The sequence below is a fragment of the Eutrema salsugineum genome, unplaced genomic scaffold, assembly GCF_000478725.1.
Source record: "Eutrema salsugineum unplaced genomic scaffold, Eutsalg1_0 scaffold_8, whole genome shotgun sequence".
In the NCBI taxonomy this organism is placed as follows: domain Eukaryota; kingdom Viridiplantae; phylum Streptophyta; class Magnoliopsida; order Brassicales; family Brassicaceae; genus Eutrema; species Eutrema salsugineum.
Genome location: NW_006256414.1, coordinates 11,197,499 through 11,224,589, shown reverse-complemented (window position 1 = coordinate 11,224,589; position 27,091 = coordinate 11,197,499). Strand labels below are relative to the sequence as shown.

Below are 27,091 nucleotides of genomic sequence, written 5' to 3'. Positions count from 1 at the left end.
TCAGATCTAGTTTAGAAGAGCAAAACAAACATAGGAGTGGAAACCTACCTATGGGCGATTTGTGAATTAGGACGAGTCTTAAACATAATGCATCTCTTCTCTTCCAGGGCCAGAGTGGAAACCTACTGGTCAGGGTTGAGAGAGATAGTTGTCTATGATCACGACAGTGGCGTATTCATACGTCCGTGACTCCAGTTCGAAAAGTTTAAGCTAAGATCTTACAAAATTTACTCTCTAGCAATGTTTTGAATCGTTCGTACCCCTGAGAAAACTTCCCTGAACCCCAACGCTTTCTTCCCTATTGATTTACACCGATTTTTCTTTAAGCTTTAGTTCAATATTGTCTTCCCTTTTTAGTTCATTTTCATTTAAGCATTAGAATATCCGTTTTTATTATTTTTAATTATTTTCGTTAAGTTTAGTTATTACGCCATTTAATTTCCGCACTCTCTTTTAATATTTCGTTTTTACATTTTAAACACACCACCAAACCCCCACAAAACCGTTTTTGTTCTAGACTTCCTTACTTTAACTTATTTCAAAGGCTTTTTGCAGCAAAAGATCCTCTTTCCCTATGGATTCGATCCCTAAGTACTACAATTGATCAGCTGTGCACTTGCGGCTATCGATTTCAATTAGGGTAAAACTTGACAACCCTCGACACCCACATCAAGACCACCATCAAGTTTTTGGCGCCGTTGCCGGGGAAGGCACGCGTTTTCTTTTCTGCAAAACCCCGAGAAAGGTTAGTAAATCGACTCTAGAACACCCTTTTCTGCAACTTTCCATTTTTCGGTTATTTTGTTTCCATTTCAGGAGATATGGATTCTATAAATCGAAATAAACAAAATGAGGAAGGTTTCTATAACACTCTTCAAGCCACCAGACGCAGAGAGAAGCATCTAAGCGATCTCTACGAAGAAACTCAAAGCGAAGACAACAGAACGTCCCAGAAGGAACCCTGCGCACCTCAAATGGCCAACCCTGAACAACCTGCTCGTCGGCTGCCTCACAAGAATGAATACGTATAACCTATTCACCGATTGGAGCTACTAGAATTGGCAGTCTCGCACTTACTCGACGTTCAAGCAAGATCCAAAATTGACGAGAGAATTGACGACTTGTCAATACTCTTTAAGAGAAAGCTTGAAGATCTTTCAGCTCAAGTCAAGACCGTCGAAAGCCAGCTAAACGAAGGTGCCGAAACCGTGCAGGAGAGGATGAAAGCAATCGAAGAACGAGTTGGAGCACACAAAGTTCGCATTCGCAAAGCCGGTTGGAGCATCCGCACCTTAGAGATCAAACTTGGTGAAGCAGAAGAGACTATTAACTACCACAACAACCAAACCTATTCCTATGTGCAAGAGATTTGGGATGGAGTACACAAGGTTCAAGAGATAGCAGAGACAATAGACTCCACTGTGGACGAAGTAGTCTATACCCTCACCGAAATCGAAAAGAAGGTCGAAAAGCTTATTCAAGGATGTGAAACGAATGGTTCGACGCTTCTCATCGAAGATCTTAGCCTAAAAGAGGAGAAGACGGAGTTAGAAGGTGCAGGAATCAGTTCAGATGGCAGAGGAGCAGACGAAACTGAAGAAACAACTCGGAGCCTCATTCCCGCGGTCGGAACTCACGTGACCGCAGCCAACAAGCTTCCAGCCGCGGTCGTGAACATCCTGACCGCGGCAAAGCCCTCTTCACCCGCGGTCGTGGAGCTTCTACCCGCGGCCAGCACTCCTTCAGATGCCCTTCAGCCCTTTTCAACTCCCACAGGTCAATGCTCATTTGATACATCTGCTGGGATGGTCAAAACCCCTCCTCAGGAGCAGACGGTGTATGCTATCAACTCCAAAACATCTCAAGAAGAAAATGAGGTACTCCCTTGCAATATAGTCTTAGCATATGAAGATGAATATGAAGGGCACTACCTAGAAGATGAAGACTATCGTCTGTTCATAGAAGGAGGGAATCCAGACAAAATGATGGAATTGAGAGCACCAATCTCCAGAGAAAGGCTCATTGAATTCAACAAGTTTGTGAAATCAATCCCTCTTTACACAGGTTTCGATGATATATGGCATCTTGGTTGTTTGCAAGTTTTCTTTAGGTATAGCAAGGAGACAAAGGAGGATATCAGAACCTATTTTGGGAGGGCCAGACGTCTGACTTTTCCCAGAACATCACCTGATGCTGCTGTTTATTCAATCCACCTCCAAAGACCAGAAGAGTGCAGCCACTACACCAACAAAATCAGCAAGGAGAAGCTCGATGAATTCAATGATGTGGTTCGAAATCTACCTAAAGGAATCACGTTTGCCAGAGCTTGCAAGGACTTCATGATAGGCCACTACTTCTGTGAGAGCAAAGAATCAATCCCTGAGATAGAAGACTTGTTCAATCATGCCAGAAAAGGTAAACCTGTTCGAACACTTCACAAAATCGATGGTGTAGGTCAGTTTCTTATCTCTTGTTCTATTAGAGGAGAAATGTTTAAAAACGTGCTATGTGATTCTGGAGCTTGTCTTAACATGATGTCCAAGGCAATTGCTTTGAGACTTGGTATTAGAAACCTGCGCAGAACTAGTGCAAAGATTAGCTTAGCTGACGATTCAAATGCAACACCTCAAGGAATAGCTCATGAAATTCCTTTGAGAATAGGAGGTAGCATAGTGCCTGTCGACTTCTACATTGTCGAGACGAGAGATGCAACATTGATAACTAAGAGTTTTTAGGCTCTTAGAAGGGTTATCAATCCCCTTGTCAAAGTAGTATAAGGGGTGTCAAACCAAGCTTGTAAACGAGACACTAGCCTATGTCATTTGTTCACTTAAGTCAAGACAAGAAGGTAAAAGTTTGGTGACGATGATAATCAGGCAAATAAGCAATAAAAGTAAATAAAAAGTAGAGATTTAAACTAAGCAAGATGCAAACAACAAACAGGTGATTCAGATGATGATAATATGCAATAAAGGAACAGACTTTAGACAAGATAATCGACTCGGGTGCTTCCAAGGTAAACTAATGGGCTAATGAATCATTTTATCAAGCGGTTTCATTTAGCTTTGAACTCAAGGCATGTTAATCTTCTCATGAAAGTATTAAACATCTAAACTGATCCTCCTTCATACCAAAATATCTTTTGAGAAGCACGAATCAATCAGCAATAAGATTCAGTTCAAATATGTCATTTAAGAGAACAAACTATCACTCTCGCGATGAAAGACTCTTAAACCCTTAACCGAGTGGTTCAGACATTTCTACAAACACTTTTGATGCGAGATATGTCTCAGATCTGAACCTCAAGTGATGTGCTTGGATCCAGCCTAGAGATCTCGTCGGTTAAGGAATGAAACATGCAAGACTAGACACCTAAACCCATTAATCCACCTTGAAAGCACCCTAATCTACTTATCTAAAGTCGCTTAAACGACTACTCACTGATCATAGCGAGCTCACTAAGTCCTTTGCAAGACGTGTAGCTGGTCATGATTAGGAGTTTAATGCTGATAATAAAAGAAGAGTAAAGAAAGAACAAGATTCAGACGTAAAAACGAGATATCAGATTAGATTAATCTGGTTTTCACAAAAGAGGCAAGTTCTTAAAGCTAAAAACAGGTAAGAGATAAGATAACTAGGTTTTTAGTCTCAAAATGTATTTATAGCAAAGGGAAAGTGTCGCGGGTCAGCCCGGAACAAACCGGGTACTGAACCGCCCTCTTGGGTTGATGGGTGAGTGCCACGGTGTATCGGAAAGTGAAGCTGAGGTCTTCATGCCGAGGTGTGCACGTGAGTCAGGATCCGGATGAAGATTTCGTGAAGAACACGTCAAGAACATGCATGAACCCTAGTCTTTGATCCATCCTCACGTGTGTGTTCTTGAGCTACTCTGTTCTTGATTCTGGGTTCGTGACAAGGGACCTCGGGATAAAATGTCGAGGGGTCATGATGTCGAGGTGCTTGGGAGAACACAGTCCGGCATGCACGCCGAGGTCATTACACCGAGGTGTACTCTCAACACTTAGTCGTTTCCAGCTTCAGTTTTTACGTATGCATGCCTCGATCTAATCATGCCAAGGCTTTGGGACGAGGTCTGGTCCAAAATACTTCCAAGATATGAGCCTCGACTTGAGTGATGCCAAGGTAAAGATACCGAGGCTTGTGAAGACACTTAGCGCGTATCGCAACTCATTTTAGGCTTGTATCGACCATGTCACCTTCCGGAAGCGATAACTTTCAGCTCACGACTCCAATTGCTCTGGGACCAGTTCCACAGTAAAGATGACTCAATAAGCTCGAACTTTGGTGCAGAAACCATCGGAGCTTGGGGAGCGGAAGGCTTCCTGGATTTCACATCTTTGCGCCGCATTGAAATTACCGGAAAATAGACTTTTAGACCGATGTGAACTCCGGAGACCTCATCTTCCAAACCTTTGCTCCGAATTGAGCGATTCCAAATGCTCTGAGAAGATCTTCCATGGATCTCGAACTTTGATGAAGACCGGGTAAGCTGGTTCGGACAGGAAAGGCTCCGTCCGCCATGATCTTTGAAGTTCGCCGTTCAGTTCTCGGGTACGCGCAAGGCTGGTGAACGCTCCGGAAGCCATATCTTTCTCTCCACTCGTCCGAATTGGATTATTCCAACTGTTCTGGAATCTTTGCTTGATTATCTCCAACTTTGGTGAAGACCCCGCTAACTGATTCGGACCGGAAGGTTCCCCGGATTGCTGATTTATAAATTGCGCGGGCAAGGGCAACTTTTGGTCGTAAAAACCTTCCCGCGGTAAGGAAAATGGCCGAGGGCTGTGTACCGCGGTAAGCTTTTTGGTCGTAAAAAATCCTTGCCTCGGTCAAAAACTTGTCCCGTGGTATTTTTGCACTCGATACTCGATTCTGGCCGATCGGTAAGGTTTTTGGCCGGTAATGAGCATCCGGTAAACATTTTGGTCGAGGTTTCCGACCAGCCGGTACGAGATTTGGCCGAGAAATTTCTCCAAGCGGTTTTCACCATTTTTGACCCTTTTCTTCACCGTTTTCTTTCCTGTTCCTCTTCTTAGGCTCCAATTGGTCTCCAAGGCTCCTGATAAGGACTTCAAAACATGCAAAACTCTTTGGGACCTAATGTAAGCCCTAAGTCCTATTTTGTCGCCTATAGACTCAATTTACATGAGAAAACACATGATGAGGACTCTATAATGCAATCTAAATGATGGAAAATATAGACATATCAACTCCCCCACACTTGTCCTTTGCTTGTCCTCAAGCAAAAAGAACAAATGAGAGAGAGAGGTTGTAATGCAGATGGAGCTCATATTTCCTTTTTAGAGAGAAGTGACCACAAGAGAACTCGGATTCATGCTCAAATATGCAATGCAAAGCTATACTCGGATATTTTCCAACTAAAACACGGAATCTCCACAAGTCATTATCACATTCAACTCTTTCACATTCATTAAGTTCGTAACCGGTGAATCAAATGATGCAATGTTCAAATAGGCTGGCTTGGCTAGGGTAAGGTCATGAGATAAAAATGATCTCATCAATATTCAAGCGGGTGCAATGCAACAGGGATCTCTCTATGAACGACCAAACTTCGGCAGAATGCTAAAGGTAAAAAGCAACCGATGCATACAAGGGCAAGACTCATCACACCCCACACTCCACTCAAAGCGTTTCTCACTTGCTCACCCTCTCAGAATCCTCACTCTTCACAATCGTTTTCTTTTCACTAGGGGACTTTTTTCATTTTCACTCTCAAGTCTTGGAGTTCAACTTTACACAGCTCTTTTTTCTCTTTTGCAACCTCTAGCTCTTTTTCTTTCTTTTCAAAACATTTGAGCTCACTTTCTTTAACTCAAAACTCCAAGACTCATTTCTTTTTCTTTCATTCCCCTAGCTATTTCCACTTCCTCTTCTCCACTCAGCTCACCTTTTTCCACTCACCAACAAGTCTTTTCCCCCACACTTATTTCTCACCAATACTCTTGGTTCCTTGATGTTGGAACATATCACTCAATGAGCCATGCCCTTGTTGCTCTAAACCTAACACTTTCTGCCAAGTTCAGTCCAAGGTGGCCTTACAATTCACACGCAAACATTGGCTCGAAAGAAAGATGGGTTCAAGGTGAGGGAACTGATCCATGATGCGGATTCAGCTACTTGAGCTAAGGAAGGAGGGTGGTAAAAACAACGATTCTAGCTCAAGTATGTATATCGGTATCCACAAGCCTATTCAAGCAATGCATCAGAAGATATTTACATTTCAAGTTCAAGGTTATCACTTAGCTAGAGTTGAGTGTAATTCAAACTTGTTTCTCAGATTCAAATCGTTTCAAGCTTTACAAGCACATAATGAGTTTCACAAGCATATTTAGTTCAAGTTCTCAAGTGATTTACTCTCTAGGAAAAAATCTATCATTGCTCCTTGCACTGATGCAATCCTACATGATGCAACTAGACTCGATCTTAAAATGCGAGATGCAACTAGAATGATGTAATTTATCACATGTATTAAGCTAAATGAGACTCAAGAATGCAAAAGTCAAATAAGAACAAAGAAAACAAGATCAGAAAACACAAAGCTCCTCCCCCACACTTAGATAACACAGTCCCTTGTGTTATAAAAGCGTGTGAGAGAAGTGAAAAGACAAACTGAACGAATGCAAGATGATATATACAAGATGCATATGTACAAGGTTTGAAGTCGATACCTTAGTCGGAGAGGACGGATCCCAAGTAGTGCGAGGGATTCGATGTTGAGCAGGATGGAGTGGGCTGACGTGGTGGGCTGCTTTCTGAGGGTTCAGGCAGGAAAGCCGTGGCTGGATCGATCCAGTCTTCTTTGCCTGGTAGAAACTCCGGGTTCCTCGCGTTTGAGCTTTCTCCAACTCCTTCTTCTGTAATCGGTGCGGTTGAGGTCGCTGAGTTCCTATCCGGCGAGGATGGCCTCGTGAGCTGCTTTACCTTCTTCTTCAAATGCCTCACACAATCCACCAATGCATGGATGGTTTTGTCTTGCCACTTACACCACTTTTGGAGGGTGTTCACTCGTGAATACAGCTTCTTGGTGTGGTATTCAGGCTCACCCCACACTTGCGGATCAAAGTGATAGCGGCCTGCTCCGATCCTTCTCTCATATTGTCTCTGCTCCTCGTTATCACAATCTTCCGGGCCATTAGTGTTCTCGGGTTTGCTAGGTGCTGCCTTGGTGCATTTGCGTGTTGGTGGGTCGAAAGCTGGGTTATACAACTGGTCTTTGAGAACGTAGAACGAGACGTTACACTGCTTGTCGAGCATGGTGAGGCTTCGGTTAGGCAGTAGAACCTGCGTGCCGTCTCTATGCAGTAGGGTGAAGTTGTAAACCCATTTATCCCCTGACTTGCCTCCGAAGAAACCACTTTTGCTTAGGTATAACTCATCAATGAGATTCGGCTTCTTTGGTGAATCAGGGAATATAAACCCTTGAGCCCTCAGGATCCTTGGTGACTATCCAACCGTTCTGAAGTCTTCTTGCTCCTCGCTTCTTGCGGTCGCACCATACATTGTGCCGATAAGTGAGCATTTGAATGGCAAAGAATGCACCCAATGATGGTACATGCAGCGGCCCTCGGAACTCTTTCTTGTTCTTCATTTGAGTGATTAACGGCTTCAGTCCGAGTCCCAATAGTTCAAGCTCGGCCGTGTGAATAACACCAGGGTTAAAGGTCGAGAAGAATGTTGATGCTAGGACGCGGTTTGTGTATCTGATCGCAGGGTTCCTTATGCAGCTTGTCTTGCTCTTGCCTCCGAGGTAGGGTCCAAAAGATATCGTTTCCCACAATGCGGCCAACTCATCACGAGGGTACACAAACTTGTCAAGCGAGCTTCCATTCCTTTCAAACCCAAAGATTTCATCAAGCTCCTTGAAACTGACCTTGTAGTGCACGCTATCCATGTCAAACTCAATGTGGCCGAATCCTTTGCCATGTAAACGCTTTGGATCTCTCTTGGGGTAAATGATGACCTCCAAGGTTGCAAGAAACTGCTGTGTAATCCCTTCATAGGCAACATCGCTCATCTCAAAGAACTTTGCCAAGCCCATATTCTAAAAAATGAGGGTCACGTCATCAAGTATCTCGAGTTTCTTCAGCAACTCCAAGTCAGGGAATCGACCTTGAGCCACTCTGATTGAGTTAAAGTGGTCCAAGTATTCCTCAGTGGTTGGGTAGTGCTCATCCTCGGGCTCGGCCTTTGGTTCTTTCTTGGACTTTTTGTCACCGTTGTCTACATAAGGGACTAAAGCTCCGGGCTCGTCGTCATCAGATCCCACAGCTGCCTTCTTCCCGTTCCTCTTTGACTCGAGAGCTGGTGCCAGAGTGAGCTCAGTATTTCTTGCTCGTTTGGGGGTTGGCTCGTCATCGGGTCGCATCGAGGGTTTCTTGCTGGTCTCTCCACTACGTGGCACGGCAACGGCTTTACCCTTCAAAACTCTCTTCTGGCCCGCACTTCTGTTTGTCTCGTGGGTAGGAACGGTTCGGTCTCCGGTCATCTGCAAGGGAGATTCTCAAAGGAACCGTCAGAGCCAAGTATATTCCCAAAGGTATTTGCATCTTAAAGAATTCATCTCAAGATTGGCAAGTACAAAACTTTTTTCTCTAGCAGAACTGATATTCATAGCTTTTTCAAACATCAAGGAAAGTAAGAACAAGCCAGAACAACCGATTAGAGACAAGTTATCTAGACATTTCAGCTCAAACACAAATTGTCATTAAGACCGATTCCAAGCGCATTTTCTCAAGAATTTTAAAAACTCAAGAATAAGTGATTTTAAATGCAAAGGCCGGTTTTTCGTATGTTGTCTACCCTGGTGGAATTTAAAAAATTGTTCCCAAAGGCCGATATATTCTAAAGGAATCGATTCCACATTTTACAAACATCTAAGCTCGCAAAGAATGAAGGAAAAAGATGAATTCTTTAAGATGCAAATACCTTTGGGAATGCAAGATTTAAGCTGAACGAGATGCCTATGCAGAGTAGACAACACCCTAACGAGTCTAGAACGCTTGGAATCACGCAAAATGAACGAGAAATGAGTGAGTTGTGTTCGTGAAATGCAGAGAAAAGAGTCTAGAGGGCAAACTCTGCGTTTTGGCCAAGTATGGAGGTCGGTATGGGCTGGAGCGCGCTTTCCAGCTGGCATTTGGACTGTTGTGGGACTGGTCCCCCCTTCTGCTCCAGCTCCAGCCGTTGACCGCGCCAAAAACTATGTTGACCGAGTGTTTAAATTCAAAATGCCGCGCAACCCTTCAAATGGACGCGGTATGGGGATGACGTGGGCTGTACGGACCAAGCCATATTTTCTCGTGTTACTCTGAGCTGCCTCGACTTGTTCCACCCCGAGGGCACCAAGCCGAGTTGTCTGAGCCCATGCCAACGAGTAAATCCCCATAGCTTTCACGTCTTTTCTTTGGACCTCGCAAAGCCCTTCTTCGTCCTAAGTGTTTCATGTGTTCTTGCTTTTGATCATTTCTTGAAACCGAGTGCCTCGGCACTCTCCACCACGAGGGCATCATGCCGAGGTCACTTGTTTTTAGCAAAGAACACGTGAGGCTTGGGGGTTTAAACAGGCTGGCCTTGGTGTAAACTGGTCGCGGCCTCGGATCAAGGTTTTTGACCGTTTTAAGTGAACATCGCCCCTCGGTATACCGAGGTGTTTACACCGTGAGCCTCCCCCACACTTAGTTATTTTACCATAGCACTTCTCAGACACGACCATGATGAAATTAAGTCGAGGAATCTAGCTGAGGTTCAAGCTTTCACTCGGTAAAAGATGACCATGGTATGAATATACCGAGGGTCGATACCGAGGCTATGTATGCTCTTTGACTTAATTCATCAGGCCGTGTCTTTTTCAAGCTTTCTCTCACTTTCACCCTCAAGGTTCACTGTCTAGCTCCTGAAACACTTAACAAACCCTTCAAACAGCTTCAAATAAAAAGAAAAAGAAGATGAAAAACGAAATATGTACATGGATAAGCTTGGGGTGTCTCCCAAGAGCACTTTGTTTAACGTCGCTAAGTTTGACTTTTCATACCTTTTCAGGCTGATTCCGGTTCAAGTAGAGGAACTGAGGTAGCTCCCTCCCTTGTTTCTGATGCCAAGTAATGCTTTACCCTCTGGCCGTTTACCACAAAGCCTTGTCCATCTTTTCCTTTCAAAACCACGGCTCCATAGGGTCTTACTTCAAGAATCGTGAACGGACCGGACCACCTAGACCTCAGCTTCCCAGGGAACAGCTTGAGTCTTGAGTTAAACAACAGAACTTGGTCCCCTTCTTTGAACTCTCTCTTGTGTATCTTCTTGTCATGGAGCGCCTTGGTTCTTTCTTTGTAGATCTTAGAGCTCTCGAAAGCATCTAACCGAATCTCCTCAAGCTCATGAAGCTGTAAAACCCTCTTTTCTTGTGCGGTCTTGATGTCAAAGTTCAGAAGTTTCACTGCCCACAAGGCCTTGTATTCCAACTCAACCGGTAGATGACAGCTTTTCCCATAGAGCAAGTTAAATGGTGAAGTCCCAATGGGGGTCTTGTAGGCGGTTCTGTAAGCCCACAGAGCATCGTCAAGTTTCTTGCTCCAATCCTTCCTGGATGAGTTCACGGTCCTCTCCAAAATGGCCTTTATCTGACGGTTGGAAACCTCCACTTGGCCGCTGGTTTGGGGATGATAAGGGGTGGCCACCTTGTGCTTTACTCCGTGCTTCTTCAAAAGACTCTCAAGAGTCTTGTTGATGAAATGGCTCCCCCCATCACTGATGACTACTCTTGGTACTCCAAACCGTGGGAAGATGATACTCTTGAAGAGTTTTACCACCACTTTTGAATCGTTGGTCGGAGATGCAACAGCTTCAACCCATTTACTAACATAATCCACTGCCACAAGGATATATTGATTCCCATATGAGTTTACAAAGGGACCCATGAAATCAATGCCCCAGCAGTCGAAGACCTCCACTTCAAAGATTGGGTTTTGGGGCATTTCATTCCTTTTGGATATGTTTTCGTGCCTTTGACAAGCTTCACACCTCGAGACCACTTCTTGGACGTCTTTGAACATGGTCGGCCACCAGAAACCGCTCTGTAGAACCTTGGCAACTGTCTTGAACGTACCTAAATGACCACCATACGATGAGCCGTGGCATTCTTGTAGCACTGGATGGATCTCTTCTTCGGCCAAGCATCGCCTATAGAGATGGTCCTTGTTAAGCACGTAAAGATACGGCTCATCCCAATGATACCTCATCACATCTCTAAAGAACTTTTTCCTCTGATAAGTATCAAGATCTGGTGGCTCTAATCCGCAAGACAAGTAGTTCACAAGATCCGCGAACCATGGAAGGCTTCTTTCCTTGATCGTATTGGCTTCCTCCATCTCTAAGTAAGACCGGACTAACATGAGATGTTCCTCGGGTAAAGCATCATCTATTGGGACCTGTTCTTCAATCCTCAGCCTTGAGAGGTGATCTGCGGCTCCGTTTTCAATGCCCTTCTTATCAAGTATCTCCATGTCAAATTCTTGGAGCAATAAGACCCATCTCAAAAGCCTCAGCTTAGCGTCCTTCTTAGACATCAGGTACCTCAAGGCCGCGTGATCTGTGTAAACCGTGACCTTTGATCCCACTAGATAACTCCTGAATTTGTCAAATGCAAACACAATGGCAAGCATTTCTTTCTCGGTGGTGGCATACTTTTCTTGAGCCGAGTCCAAAGTGCGGCTGGCATAGTAGATCACATGGAGCTTCTTATCTTTCTTCTGTCCCAAGACAGCTCCTACAGCATAATCAGATGCATCGGTCATCACTTCAAATGGTAAAGACCAATCAGGGGCTTGTACAATCGATGCACTGATCAAAGCCTCCTTGATTCTCTTGAACGCTTCCTCACATTCTTCATCAAAGTTGAAATCCACTTCTTTGCACAATAACCTGGTCAAAGGCCTGGCTATCTTGGAGAAATCCTTGATGAACCGTCTATAGAACCCAGCGTGGCCAAGGAAGCTTCTTATTCCTTTCACAGAATTCGGGGCTTGCAAGTTCACCATCACCTCGATCTTGGCCTTATCCACCTCAATGCCTTTCTCTGATACCTTGTGTCCCAAGACAATGCCTTCTTGGACCATGAAATGACACTTTTCTCAGTTTAAGACAAGCCTATGCTCCTCACACCGCTTGAGAACCTGAGAAAGATTAGCAAGACATTCGGAGAAAGAGGAGCCGTATACGGAGAAGTCATCCATAAACACCTCAACTTTCTCTTCAATTAGATCAGAGAAAATGTGCATCATACATCTTTGAAAAGTGGCCGGTGCATTACACAAACCGAATGGCATTCTTCTATAAGCATAAGTGCCATAAGGGCAGGTGAATGTCGTTTTGTCTTGATCTCGGGGGTCTATAGGTATTTGAAAGAACCCCGAGTATCCATCGAGAAAACAAAAATAAGGATGATTAGCTAACCGTTCAAGCATTTGATCAATGAATGGTAAAGGAAAATGATCTTTTCTTGATGCAGAATTCAATTTCCTATAGTCAATGCACATGCGATGGCCGGTTATAGTTCTTTGGGCTATGAGTTCATCCTTATCGTTTTTCACCACCGTGATTCCACCTTTCTTGGGCACAACGTGTACAGGAGATACCCATCGAGAGTCAGAGATTGGATAAATTATCCCTGCCTCAAGGAGCTTTAGTATCTCCTTCTTAACCACCTCCTTGAGGTTCGGGTTAAGTCGACGTTGGTGCTCAATAGAGGACATGGCTTGGTCCTCTAGGTGGATCCTGTGGGTGCATATATCAGGAGAGATTCCTCTAATGTCAGCCAAGGAATACCCTATGGCTCTCCTGAATTTCCTTATTTCATTAATCAATGCACGTTCTTCATGTTCAAGCAAGCTATCGTTTATGATCACAGGAAAAGTAGAGTTCAGACCTAAGAACGCATACCTGAGCCCTGTTGGTAGAGGCTTGAGCTCAACAGGGGGTGCGTCTGCCTCATTCCAATCGGCATCAAAGTTGCATTGGCCAGGAACAGCTTCCTCTGCCTTTGCTTCGTTCTCGCGCGGTTTACCATCGGCCTCGGTATGAGTTGTCACGGCCATGATATCCCGAGGTGTCTCTTCTGTTTCCGTGGATCCCTCGCTGTCTAGGATGTCGAGGCTGCTCGTGTGGAGCTCCAAAAACCTCGCCTCAGCTCCAAGTTCCCTCGGTTGGTTCAAAAGACGCTTGTACACCTCGCTTTCTTCGTTCAAGTACCCGTGCTCGCTTTGTTCCCGCGTTAAGACCACTTGTAACGGATCCTCTGCGTTCAACTCTTCAAGGAGCTCATCAGCCAGCTCCTCCATTACTTCCACATAGAAGACCTGAACTCCAATGGTCGGTTTCTTCATCATTTCCTTCACGTTGAACTTCAAGTCTCGGAACCGATGTGTAGTTCAATCATTCCTCCTTTCACATCTATTATGGCTCCTGCGGTTGCTAAGAACGGTCGGCCCAAGATGATGGGGTCTAATGGTTCCTCGTCCATCTCAAGAACTATGAAGTCCGTGGGGATTTTTATCTCACCGATCCTCAAAGGTAGATCCTCAAGCAACCCCACCGGTAATATAACCGATCTATCAGCTAATACAAGAGAGATCTTGGCTGGCTTGTAGCTTTTGTATCCCAATCTCTTGGCCACCGTGTAAGGCATTAAGCTCACAGAAGCTCCAAGGTCACATAAACAGTTTGAGAACTTCAGGTGACCTAAAGCACACGGCAGAGTGAAGCTGCCCGGATCGGATAGCTTCCTTGGTATAGATCTTCTTTGTATTATGGCACTGCACTCATGGCTCAGTATCACCATACCCTGGAGCTCCTTTGTCTTGTTGAGGATCGCGTCCTTTAGAAACTTCCCAAGCTGGGGTATAGCTAAGAAAGCATCTATAATGGGTAAGGTGAGTTGTGTGTTCTCCAAGTGTTTCTCAAAGACTGCCTTGGCCTTGTCTAGGATTTTCTTTTTGAAACGCCTTGGGAACGGTATCTTGGGTTGATAAGGTGGTGGTGGAACATAGGGCTTTTCAAGCTCGGTTGTCTTTTCCACCTCTTTTCCTTTGTCCTTGATCAGTTCCTTCTCTAAGACCGCTTCTTTACACGCATTGTCTGAGGCTGCCTCCCCCTCTAATTGCTCATTGGCCTCAATGAGCTTTGTCTTAGGCGTTGGAGTTTGTAATTCCTTACCACTCCTCAATGTGATGGCGTTCACATACTCTTTAGGGTTCGGCTCCGGTTTACCTGGTAAAGCCGGGCCTCTCGATGATGTAGAAGCTTGATTCTGCTTAAGCTCTCTGATATCTTGCTGCATTGTCGCGTGCTGGCTCTCAACCCTTTGCTGGCCCTGTAACAGTTGCTGTAGTATCCCACATACGTCGTTCCCCATTTGATTCTGACTCGTTCCCTGAATCTGTTGTTGATTACCCATCGGTTGCGGATGGAACCCTGGTGGAAACTTGTGTTGCTGCGGTTGGTTGTTGAAGTTGTTACTCTGAGCCGCTTGATTCTGCTGAGTGTAGCCGTGCTGTTGCCCACTGAACTGTTGCTTGGGCTGGAAGGTATTCTGAAAAGGACCCTTTTGAGCATAGCTTTGTTGTTGTTGTTGAGCAGGGTACACTTGGTCTTGAGGGTTAGCGACATTCGGGTTTCTGTATGAGAGGTTTGGGTTACTGTTGTAGTTGTTAAACCGCTGATACCTCTGCTGATTCCCTATGTAATTCAGCTCCTCTTGTGTTAGACCATCTTCATTAACATTGTCAAAACTTGGCCCTTGCTCATCAAACTCGCCTACAAAGTGTATTGGCTTTTGAGTCGCCATCAAAACCTTGTCAAGCTTACTCTGAAGCTCTCTTATATCCTTTTTCATGCGCTGTTCATCACTAGATCCCTCTGTACGGTTTGCTCTATCAAAGTCCTCTCCATACGTGTCATTAGACATGGCTAGGTTCTCGACTAGTTCCATTGCCGCATTGATCTCTTTCCCAAGAAAATTTCCATTTGAAGCTGTATCGAGTTGGTTTCTGATCTTGGGGAGTGCACCTCGGTATAAAGTACTCAAGAGTGATGCCTCTGAGAAGCCGTGGTGTGGACATTGGTTAGTGTAGCTTCTAAACCGTTCCCAAGCTTCACTAAAGCTCTCGTTATTGTGCTGCGTGAAACTTGAGATCTGATTCCTGAGCTTAGCCGTGCGTGATGTGGAAAAGAACTTTGATAAGAACGCCAGTTTACACTGCTCCCAGGTTTGTATAGAACCCCTCGGTATATTCTTTTCCCACTGGTGTGCTTTATCACCGAGGCTGAAAGGGAACAAGCGTAGCTTGAAGCTATCTTCGGAGACGCCATTTATCTTGGTTAAGTCGCAAACCCGATCAAATTGATCTAGATGTTCGAGAGGGTCTTCTCCAGCCAGACCGTGGAACTTTGAGTTTTGCACCATATTGAGCAGGGAAGCTTTAACTTCAAAGTTGTTGTTTTGAACTGGTGGAGCTTGAATTCCAGCTCGGTATTGGTGCGCATTAGCTCGGTCATTCTCTCCAACACAGATTGGAGGATGTTGTCTCTGAACTTGGGGCGGTGGCGGATGAACATGATGGGCTTGTTGTTCATTTCTATTCGCTTGGTGTTGGTTTTGCTGAGCAAGCCGTTCGTTTCTTTGAGCCTGTTGCTGATTAACATAGGCTTGTTGTTCATTTCTTCCTGCCTGCGCCTGATTAGCCTGAGCCTGGTGCTCGGCTGCCTGAGCTTGTTGCTCCATTCTCTGTTGTTCTGCCATTCCAAGTCTGTCAAAGTGCCGTTCTCTCTCGCGAGCTCGCCTTTCTAATCTGTCGATGTTATCGTCGTATGGGAAAAGCGATCCTGTGCTCCGAGACCTGGTATTCATGCACCTGAAAACAAAACAAGAACTTGGAAAGAAGTTAGTAAAACAAAGGAAAGAAAAGATTGAATTCAAGAACAAACAAGAGACTAATGCTCCTACAAGTTGGCAACGGCGCCAATTGATAACTAAGAGTTTTTAGGCTCTTAGAAGGGTTATCAATCCCCTTGTCAAAGTAGTATAAGGGGTGTCAAACCAAGCTTGTAAACGAGACACTAGCCTATGTCATTTTTTCACTTAAGTCAAGACAAGAAGGTAAAAGTTTGGTGACGATGATAATCAGGCAAATAAGCAATAAAAGTAAATAAAAAGTAGAGATTTAAACTAAGCAAGATGCAAACAACAAACAAGTGATTCAGATGATGATAATATGCAATAAAGGAAGAGACTTTAGACAAGATAATCGACTCGGGTGCTTCCAAGCTAAACTAATGGGCTAATGAATCATTTTATCAAGCGGTTTCATTTAGCTTTGAACTCAAGGCATGTTAATCTTCTCATGAAAGTATTAAACATCTAAACTGATCCTCCTTCATACCAAAATATCTTTTGAGAAGCACGAATCAATCAGCAATAAGATTCAGTTCAAATATGTCATTTAAGAGAACAAACTATCACTCTCGCGATGAAAGACTCTTAAACCCTTAACCGAGTGGTTCAGAAATTTCTACAAACACTTTTGATGCGAGATATGTCTCAGATCTGAACCTCAAGTGATGTGCTTGGATCCAGCCTAGAGATCTCGTCGGTTAAGGAATGAAACATGCAAGACTAGACACCTAAACCCATTAATCCACCTTGAAAGCACCCTAATCTACTTATCTAAAGTCGCTTAAACGACTACTCACTGATCATAACGAGCTCACTAAGTCCTTTGCAAGACGTGTAGCTGGTCATGATTAGGAGTTTAATGCTGATAATAAAAGAAGAGTAAAGAAAGAACAAGATTCAGACGTAAAAACGAGATATCGGATTAGATTAATCTGGTTTTCACAAAAGAGGCAAGTTCTTAAAGCTAAAAACAGGTAAGAGATAAGATAACTAGGTTTTTAGTCTCAAAATGTATTTATAGCAAAGGGAAAGTGTCGCGGGTCAGCCCGGAACAAAACGGGTACTGAACCGCCCTCTTGGGTTGATGGGTGAGTGCCACGGTGTGTCGGAAAGTGAAGCCGAGGTCTTCATGCCGAGGTGTGCACGTGAGTCAGGATCCGGATGAAGATCTCGTGAAGAACACGTCAAGAACATGCATGAACCCTAGTCTTTGATCCATCCTCACGTGTGTGTTCTTGAGCTACTCTGTTCTTGATTCTGGGTTTGTGACAAGGGACCTCGGGATAAAATGTCGAGGGGTCATGATGTCAAGGTGCTTGGGAGAACACAGTCCGGCATGCACGCCGAGGTCATTACACCGAGGTGTACTCTCAACACTTAGTCGTTTCCAGCTTCAGTTTTTACGTATGCATGCCTCGATCTAATCATGCCAAGGCTTTGGGACGAGGTCTGGTCCAAAATACTTCCAAGATATGAGCCTCGACTTGAGTGATGCCAAGGTAAAGATACCGAGGCTTGTGAAGACACTTAGCGCGTATCGCAACTCATTTTAGGCTTGTATCGACCATGTCACCTTCCGGAAGCGATAACTTTCAGCTCACGACTCCAATTTCTCTGGGACCAGTTCCACAGTAAAGATGACTCAATAAGCTCGAACTTTGGTGCAGAAACCATCGGAGCTTGGGGAGCGGAAGGCTTCCTGGATTTCACATCTTTGCGCCGCATTGAAATTACCGGAAAATAGACTGTTAGACCGATGTGAACTCCGGAGACCTTATCTTCCAAACCTTTGCTTCGAATTGAGCGATTCCAAATGCTCTGAGAAGATCTTCCATGGATCTCGAACTTTGATGAAGACCGGGTAAGCTGGTTCTGACAGGAAAGGCTCCGTCCGCCATGATCTTTGAAGTTCGCCGTTCAGTTCTCGGGTACGCGCAAGGCTGGTGAACGCTCCGGAAGCCATATCTTTCTCTCCACTCGTCCGAATTGGATTATTCCAACTGTTCTGGAATCTTTGCTTGATTATCGCCAACTTTGGTGAAGACCCCGCCAACTGATTCGGACCGGAAGGTTCCCCGGATTGCTGATTTCTGAATTGCGCGGGCGAGGGCAACTTTTGGTCGTAAAAACCTTCCCGCAGTAAGGAAAATGGCCGAGGGCTGTGTACCGCGGTAAGCTTTTTGGTCGTAAAAAATCCTTGCCTCGGTCAAAAACTTGTCCCGTGGTATTTTTGCACTCGATACTCGATTCTGGCCGATCGGTAAGGTTTTTGGCCGGTAATGAGCATCCGGTAAACATTTTGGTCGAGGTTTCCGACCAGCCGGTACGAGATTTGGCCGAGAAATTCCTCCAAGCGGTTTTCACCATTTTTGACCCTTTTCTTCACCGTTTTCTTTCCTGTTCCTCTTCTTAGGCTCCAATTGGTCTCCAAGGCTCCTGATAAGGACTTCAAAACATGCAAAACTCTTTGGGACCTAATGCAAGCCCTAAGTCCTATTTTGACGCCTAAAGACTCAATTTACATGAGAAAACACATGATGAGGACTCTATAATGCAATCTAAATGATGTAAAACATAGACATATCAAACATATCCAGTGATTCTGGGATGGTCTTTTCTAGCAACTTCCGGAGCTATAATGGACTACCCACACCGGAGGATTTCATTTGCTAATATCGACAAAGATGTCTTCACAGAAGCTATCCCATACAACAGCAAAGCAGGAAAACGTTCTGCAACTGAAGAGTTTGAAGAAGAACTTTGGAGTGACGAAGAACCTGCTAAGCAAAGCAAGGAGATGTCGAAAAAGACTTGTCTCAGGACAAGGTCTTCTCCATCAGACTAAGCAACGTCCAACACCAAAAGTCGAGCTAAACGACTTAAAACAAAAGCGCTTAATGGGAGGCAACCCATTTAGGTATTGTTTTCTTTAGAATTTTTCTTTCTTTTTCTTTTGATCTTTTTCTTTTTCTTAGTTTCAGGTGTTTCTTATAAAACAAAAAAGCCAAAAAAATCAAAAAACCAGAAAAAACCAAAAAGAAGGATGATACCTGACTGCTCGGCCCAGCAGGATCCAAGGAGAAGCAGGAAGAGGTCGCGATATAAGCCCCCGCGGTCGCAAGTGTTCTGACTGCGGGAAACCTACTGTCGGCCGCGGTCGCGTAGTCCTGACCGCGGCCAAGTGCTTGATTGCCGCGGTCGTGCAGCCCCTGACTGCGGCACTTGGTCGTTGAGATCAAAACCCGACCCAAACCACCCCTTTCACCCCCTTTCACCTCACCAATCACCCTCCACCTCATTCATCACCATCCACCACCTTCATCACCACCTAATCACCTTCCCAAACCCCTTCGAATGAATCCGGTTCATCTCCACCAGCATCCCAGATCCAGGTAAATTCTCTTTGTCCTTACCAATTCGATTATTTATGCATTTTTCTCATCCAATCTCGACTTGTTTCATACTGAGGACAGTGTGATTTAAGTCTGGGGGAGGATTTCATCCCTTTCTAACAAATTTTCTTTCATGAGTCTTGCATTATCTACATTTTTTGCATTTTCCTTAAAAGTTTTTCAAAATCGGTTTTCAAAACAAAATACGTTTTAAAGGGAATGGTGAACATGAATCAATGATAGTTGACTGTGTGCTTTAGACTGTTCCTAGTGACATGCTCATTCATGATTTAGGACTAGACTAGGCGGTAGCTAAGCACATTTGAAACGAAGTACCCCATAGGAATTTGAATGATTTCGATTTAGATGAAGGGATACACTAGCTCTGTTTTATTTGCACTTAATTTGGACTTAATTTTCTCATTGAAGCATTAGACCAGGGAAACGAATCATACATTCAGGACTCCTTTATCCTTTTACCACTCTCTGTTGATCCTGAATGGCTAGTTCATCTTTAGCTAGTTCCCCACCTTAACCAATCCTCTTTCAAACCACATGCACTCTTGTTTTCTATTGTCTTATATGCAGATAAGTGCAAAAACGTTGGAGAGAAAGAGGAACGACGCAGTTTTCAGTCACCAAGGACAGAGACCTGCGATTTTCCGGAAAAGTTCCCGGAAGGATTCAATACAAGAGAAACTCACTTTGCCTTAGAAAAATCTCAAAATTTGGTACAATCTCGTCCTCTAGTGTCTCTCTCTTTAAAAGGCATTTCCTTTCCAAAAAAAAAAAAAAAATCCGAAAATAAGAAAAGAAAGGAAATAAAAGCCTTAGAGAGTCTAGAGAGGTCGAATTTTAAGTCCCAAGGTAACTGGAGTTCGATTTTATGGAGTTTTGGAGATTGTTTTCTGATTCCCGGAAAGAATCTAAGTCTGGGGGAACAGCTGTTTACAACAAAGGAGGAAGGATTATGCAACAACATTTGGCAAGAAGAAGTGATTGAAAACTGTGGTCATCAACAGGTCCTTATCTCTCTTGCGGTTTTGCATATTATCTTGCATCCTCCAGATCTTCAGGTAACCCGAAACACTTTAACTCCACCACTTAAATAGCCCTTTAATGCCAAACGCCGTCTACCCTGGATGATGTCTTTAATGAGAAATCACTATTGAACTTAATGAATGTAGAGAGCTAGTTGACTGAAATCAAGTTTTAAATTATTTAAGTTTTGCATGACGGAAAAAGTGGACTAGTATCTCTTGTGCTTTAGTGAGAATTTTCTAGACTAAGTTGTGGATTGATGCACTATCTTTGGTCCTAGTTTAGGAGTTCATGTCTATAAGATTTGTGCATTCCCTATTTTTGTTTTCACTTAACTAGTTTAGGCTTTTGCTTTGTTTGAGGACAAACAAAGGTTTAAGTCTTGGGGAGTTGATAACACCGTATTTTGACCACTTTTATGGATCGTTTTGAAATACTCTTTATATGTTTTTAATTGCTTTTAAGTACTTTTATCACGTTTTTCTAGTATTTGTAGTTCCAAGACTATTTTCAGGTAACTTAGGGAAAAACTTAACAAAATGGATAGAAAACCAGATTTCAGCTCAGAGTCAAACCGTCAGAAGTTCACCCCTGATTGAAGGCCTTCTCACCGTCTGATCCAGCTCAAATTTGGAGACCTTAAAGATGGAAGTATCAGCTTTCCAGTGCACTTTACAGCTTGGCAATCCAACGGTTCAATCAAAAGATACGCGAAGAGCAAGATGTCCCGTAAACCAGCTGGCCAGCACTTCCACCCGCGGCCAACAAGCATTTTCCCGCGGTCAGGATGCTCCTGACCGCGGCAAACCATACATTCCCCGCGGTCAGAGCACTCCCGACCGCGGCCTTCAACCTCCGAGCCCAAAAAGCCCATTTCTGAAGCCCACATTTGGAGAAATCCTAAGTGACGTCCAGAGAGGTCTTGAGCACTATAAATACATGTCTTAGAAGCCCTAGAAATGGTGTGTAACCTCACCATGGATTTCATGGATCAAGCCTGCTGAGCACATTTTACCGAGGTTTGCAACCAAAATACAAACTTTCACTTGATACAGCTAGCAATGGAGATTTTGGACAAAAGACGATAGCCCAAGGAAGAGCCCTCATCGAAAATTTGGCTCAAGCCAATAGCAATGATTGTCCTGAATATGATCGATCGATGAAGCAAGCCGGAACAGACAACAAGGAGATAACCGAGTTGAAGAACATGGTGAGCCAGCTTCTGAAGAGCAACAATCGCCCAATCCATGCTTGTGAGACCAACAATGGCGCAGAAGATGAAGGACCTAGTGATATCGATCACATTAATCAAGCCTTTCAAGAAGAAGATGTGAACTACGTAGGAGCACTGGTGCCATATCAAAATCGCTCCAACAATAGCTTCAACAACAACTTCCGAAATGCAAATTACAACAATCTCTCTTACCGCAATCCAAATGTGGAGAATCCTCAAGATCAGTACTACCCACCTCAGCAAAAATCCTTCCAAAACAAGTTTCAAGGTGGAAACTTCGGAGGAATAGTACCATATCAACCGCGACAACCATATAACTACCAAGGTACGGGTTTTAACAATCAATTTGTACAACAACAGGGAGTCACGACGAACCAGCTAGCTTCACAAATCGGTAGACTTGAACAGTCTATCCAACAGCTCGTTATGACGAACGAAAAATCATCTAAAGACGTGAACGTGAAAGTTGACTGCATGTACAATGATCTGAACGGTAAGTTTGAATCTTTATCTTTGCACGTCAAAAAGCTAGACGTGCAAGTCGCCCAAACAGCCGACTCTATGAAGAGGCAAAGTGGAGTTCTTCCAGGAAGAGTTGAAGATAACCCTAAGAAGTTTTGCAACGCCATAACCACATTGCCCGAAGAAGAGGCCGGAACCGATGGAAAGAAAGAAGAAACCCCAATCTTTGTACCACTGTACAAGGATATCGACCCCAAGCAGCCACCGTTTAAGGTACATGAACGATCACCGTTTCAAAGGCTTACAAAAGCTGATGATCCAGGACGTTTTTTTTTTCAATGTTTCATTTCAAGAATCAAGTTTCAAGACTGCCTGTGCGATTCCGGAGCTAATGTTAACATCATGTCTAAGACATTTGCCGAAAAATTGGGCATAAAAACCTTGAGAACATCGACGGTTAAGGTTATTTTTGGAGATTCATCTCAAAAAGATACTGAAGGGGCAATTCATGATCTACAAGTTCTAGTGGGAGACAAAATCGTTCCAGCAGATTTCCAAGTCCTGGAGATGGATAAAGACATGGAGAGGCCACTCATTTTCGGGAGGCCATTCCTAGCTACAGTAGGAGCAGTAATCGATCACGCAAACCGGCATGCTGTTTTCCTGAATGTGGATCGCAGAAGGTAATATCCGACTATTTTAGACAATTTTCCAAGCAAAGGAAACAGGTCAAAAGAGAAAGAAAAGGAGAAGTCGAAAGCTTTTGCAAAGATCAAGATCATCATTCCACCAGATGCAACAGAAACCAGAGGACCAAATCCAGGAGCTGATCGAAAACACAAAAAGGGTTTTAAACAATATTAAAGTCCAAAAGAAGAGTAAAGGTAAGAAGACGGCTCCTCAAGGAGAAGAAGTAAAACCTCCAGCGACCGGAAGTGATAAAGGAACATCAAGTGGAGTGCCATTCAAATCAGCCTGATTCCTCATGCTTACGTCGAGCTAAACGACTTAAAACAAAAGTGCTTAATGGGAGGCAACCCATTTAGGTACTCTTTCTTTTAGTTTTCTTTTCCTTTTTTACAATTTATGCTTTCTTTTCTTTTAAGTTTCAGGTATTTTATAAAACAAAAACACAAAAAAATCAGAAAATTAGAAAAACCAAGAAGAAAAAGGTAGGTTTTTAGCTGCTCGGCCCGGCAAAGACGAGAAGATTGGACAAATGCCGCATGAGGAAGAGCCGCGGTCGTGACCGACCGACCCGCGGCCAAGGAAGCATCGATCGCAGCACCGTGAATGTGACCGCGGCCAAGCCCTCAATCACCGCGGTCGCGCGTCTCCTGACCGCGGCCGTTGGTCGTTGAGACGGAAACTCGGATTTTGGCCATTTTTCAAAAGTTTCCCGGTGTTGTCTGGTGATTTCCGGTTTTGCCTGGTGATTCCCGGTGTTACCTGGTGATTCCCGGTGTTACCTGGTGTTTTCCCGGTGTTGCCTGGTGATTTCCGGTGTTACCTGGTGTTTTCCCGGTGTTTCCTGGTGATTCCCGGTGATTCCCGGTGTTTCCCGAAATATTCTCGGTAAAACCCGTAGAGATCCTCCGTAAGTTTTAAACTTTCCTAACGTGCAAACAAGAAAGGTAAGTTCCCGTTAACTTAAAAATTTCCAGAAATTTTCCGTTTTTGCCAGAAAAACGCTTTTTAAAGAAAAGAAACAAACTTTTTGGAACAAAAAGACTCTTTTGGATAAATGCAGACCGTCAGAACTCTCATGGAGAGACGAAGACCTTCTCACCGTCTGATCACCCTCAAAATTGGACAACTTATAGAAGAATCAACCAGCTTTCAAATGCACTTGGTTTGGAGACATTCCAACGATTGGATCTCAAGATATTCCATTAGCCCCGGAGCCACTCGAAGACGGCCAGCAAGTCACGCGACCGCGGCCAACAACCTATTTCCCGCGGTCAGAAGCCTCCCGACCGCGGCCAACCACCCAATCCCCGCGGGCACATCACTCCCTACCGCGGCCATCAAGCTCCGAACTAAAGCCCATATATCTGAAGCCCAAAGTCACTCTCCGCCTCAATTCCGGAACCCTAGAGACCATGGAGTATTGGAGACTATAAATACATGTCATTTAGGTCGTTTTTAGAGAGAACCCCTTCATACTTTACAGAAACCCTTTTCCTTTAGCCGTTTTTATGAGATTTTTGTAGAAGATTGTTCAAGTCCGAGTTCTTCAATAGAGAATCTTTCTTTTATCTCTTTTCTTTACTGTTTTTCATCACTTTTATTAAAACCGATGATGATGTCGACCTCAGCCATGTCTGAGTAGATCCCGAGTTGGGCTTAGGGTTCCCGAAAGGGGCTCTCATAATCGATTATGACATCTAGGTTTATAGATCTGAGATTTCGACCTGTTCTCTGTTTATTCTTGCTCTTATTGCATGTATGCTTGATTGATCACCTAGTATCTGATCTAGATAGTTAGTGTTGCGAAAGTTTTCATTAAGTATCAGCCCTAGAATGAAACAGGCGATTTTTCCGTAGGAGTGGAAACCTACCTGCGGCAAGATCGTGAGTATTGACGAGTCTTGTGCAGCTCTTGCGTTCTCTCCCTTCCAGGGCCAGAGTGGAAACCTACTGGTCAGGGTTGCGAGAAACAGTTGGTTATGATCACGACAGTGACGTAGTCATACCGCCGTACTCTAGCTCTAGAACCCCTATATATCGATATCCGTCAATCCCAATCTATCTACCCTAGTGTCAAAACCGATTATGATCCCTTAGAGTTCCCAAAAGCTCAGCGTTTTTAGCCATAGTTTACAATCCCATCAATTTTTATTTGCTTACTTAGACCTGCATTTCAATTCCCTTAGTTCAATATTTTACTTGCTTTACTAGTCTTTCATTCGATATTTACTTGCTTTACTAGCCTTTCATTCGATTTCTTTACTTGCTTTCTAGGATAGATTTATTTGCTTTCTTTTGTTTTAGTTTAATTCGTGACAAACAACCAACTTTTAAAAACCAATTTAGTCTAGACATAAAGTTAAAAACCGTAGAAGAATACAATGCACACAAATCTCTGTGGATTCGATCCCTAAATACTACAACTGATTAGCTGTGCACTTGCGGCTTTCATTTGTTTTGTTAAGGGTAAAACTTGTTCCCTCACACAGTTGACACGACATCAAGTTTTTGGCGCCGTTGCCGGGGATTTGTTTCGCTGCCTTTTGCTATTTTTCTTGTTTTAACTTCTGTTCTAGACACCTAATCTCTAGTTCTTTCTTAAAGTTTTTCTGAACTATCTTTCCCTTCTTTTGTTTTTCTCTGAATTGCATGAATACCAGGAGTAGACCTGCAGGAGATATTCGAATTCTAGACGAGATAGACAGACACGAAAGAGAACTCCGAAGACTTAGACGAACACAAGGAATGGCCAACGACGACCAGCCTGGAGATCCTATTAATCGAAATTTAAATATGGACCAAAACGGGTCCGAACATGGAGAAAATGAAGAGAATGATCACAGAGGAGGGGCTCATGCTCGACAAGATGGAGAGGAGGATGAGGTTCCTCCAAGAAACCACCAGAACCGCAAGAGAGAAGAACGTGAAGACCTTGAAGCACCCATCAATGCAGCCGATGGTGACCACCAAGGAATGCTGCCGAATGGACGCACTAACCGCCCTATTCCGCCAGCAAATCAACACCGAAGACAAGCCAGGAACCATCGCATAGCTGATTTTGATGCACATACTCAAAATTTTCAGAATCGATCTGCAATTCAAGTACCATTTCCGAACCGGAATGAGTTTGAAGTCAAGCCTCAAATCATCTCATTGGTGAAGCAAAACCAATTCCATGGAGTTCCTTCTGAACACCCAATGGACCATATCAAGCTCTTTGAAGAAATTTGCAGCATGATGAGAACAAACCAAGTTCCACCAGACTATTTAAAGTGTAAGTTGTTCCCTTTTTCATTAGCAGATAAAGCTCACTGTCGGTTGAAATCTTTGCCTGCAGGATCGATTACTAATTGGGAAGAATGTAGAACTGCTTTCCTGAACCACTTCTACACTAAGTCAAGGTCGAATCAGTTGAGAACAAAGATCTCAAACTTTCAACAAGGGCCAACTGAATCTTTCTATGAAGCCTGGGAGCGTTTTAAGGAGTATGAACGTGATTGCCCTCACCATGGATTTCATGGATCAAGCCTGCTGAGCACATTTTACCGAGGTTTGCAACCAAAATACAAACTTTCACTTGATCTAGCAATGGAGATTTTGGACAAAAGACGATAGCCCAAGGAAGAGCCCTCATCGAAAATTTGGCTCAAGCCAATAGCAATGATTGTCCTGAATATGATCGATCGATGAAGCAAGCCGGAACAGACAACAAGGAGATAACCGAGTTGAAGAACATGGTGAGCCAGCTTCTGAAGAGCAACAATCGCCCAATCCATGCTTGTGAGACCAACAATGGCGCAGAAGATGAAGGACCTAGTGATATCGATCACATTAATCAAGCCTTTCAAGAAGAAGATGTGAACTACGTAGGAGCACTGGTGCCATATCAAAATCGCTCCAACAATAGCTTCAACAACAACTTCCGAAATGCAAATTACAACAATCTCTCTTACCGCAATCCAAATGTGGAGAATCCTCAAGATCAGTACTACCCACCTCAGCAAAAATCCTTCCAAAACAAGTTTTAAGGTGGAAACTTCGGAGGAATAGTACCATATCAACCGCGACAACCATATAACTACCAAGGTACGGGTTTTAACAATCAATTTGTACAACAACAGGGAGTCACGACGAACCAGCTAGCTTCACAAATCGGTAGACTTGAACAGTCTATCCAACAGCTCGTTATGACGAACGAAAAAGCATCTAAAGACGTGAACGTGAAAGTTGACTGCATGTACAATGATCTGAACGGTAAGTTTGAATCTTTATCTTTGCACGTCAAAA

General features: G+C 43.9%; 2 non-coding genes across 2 annotated transcripts; one reads left to right on the top strand and one right to left on the bottom strand.

Annotated features, from left to right (window-relative positions):
• Positions 1-15,134: 15,134 nt before the first annotated feature.
• LOC112082264 lies at positions 15,135-15,241 on the top strand. The gene has a single exon (XR_002896923.1). It is a non-coding gene; the product is annotated as a small nucleolar RNA R71 (small nucleolar RNA).
• Positions 15,242-26,213: 10,972 nt separating this feature from the next.
• Positions 26,214-26,319, bottom strand: LOC112082301. Its single transcript, XR_002896961.1, has one exon. It is a non-coding gene; the product is annotated as a small nucleolar RNA R71 (small nucleolar RNA).
• Positions 26,320-27,091: the final 772 nt, after the last annotated feature.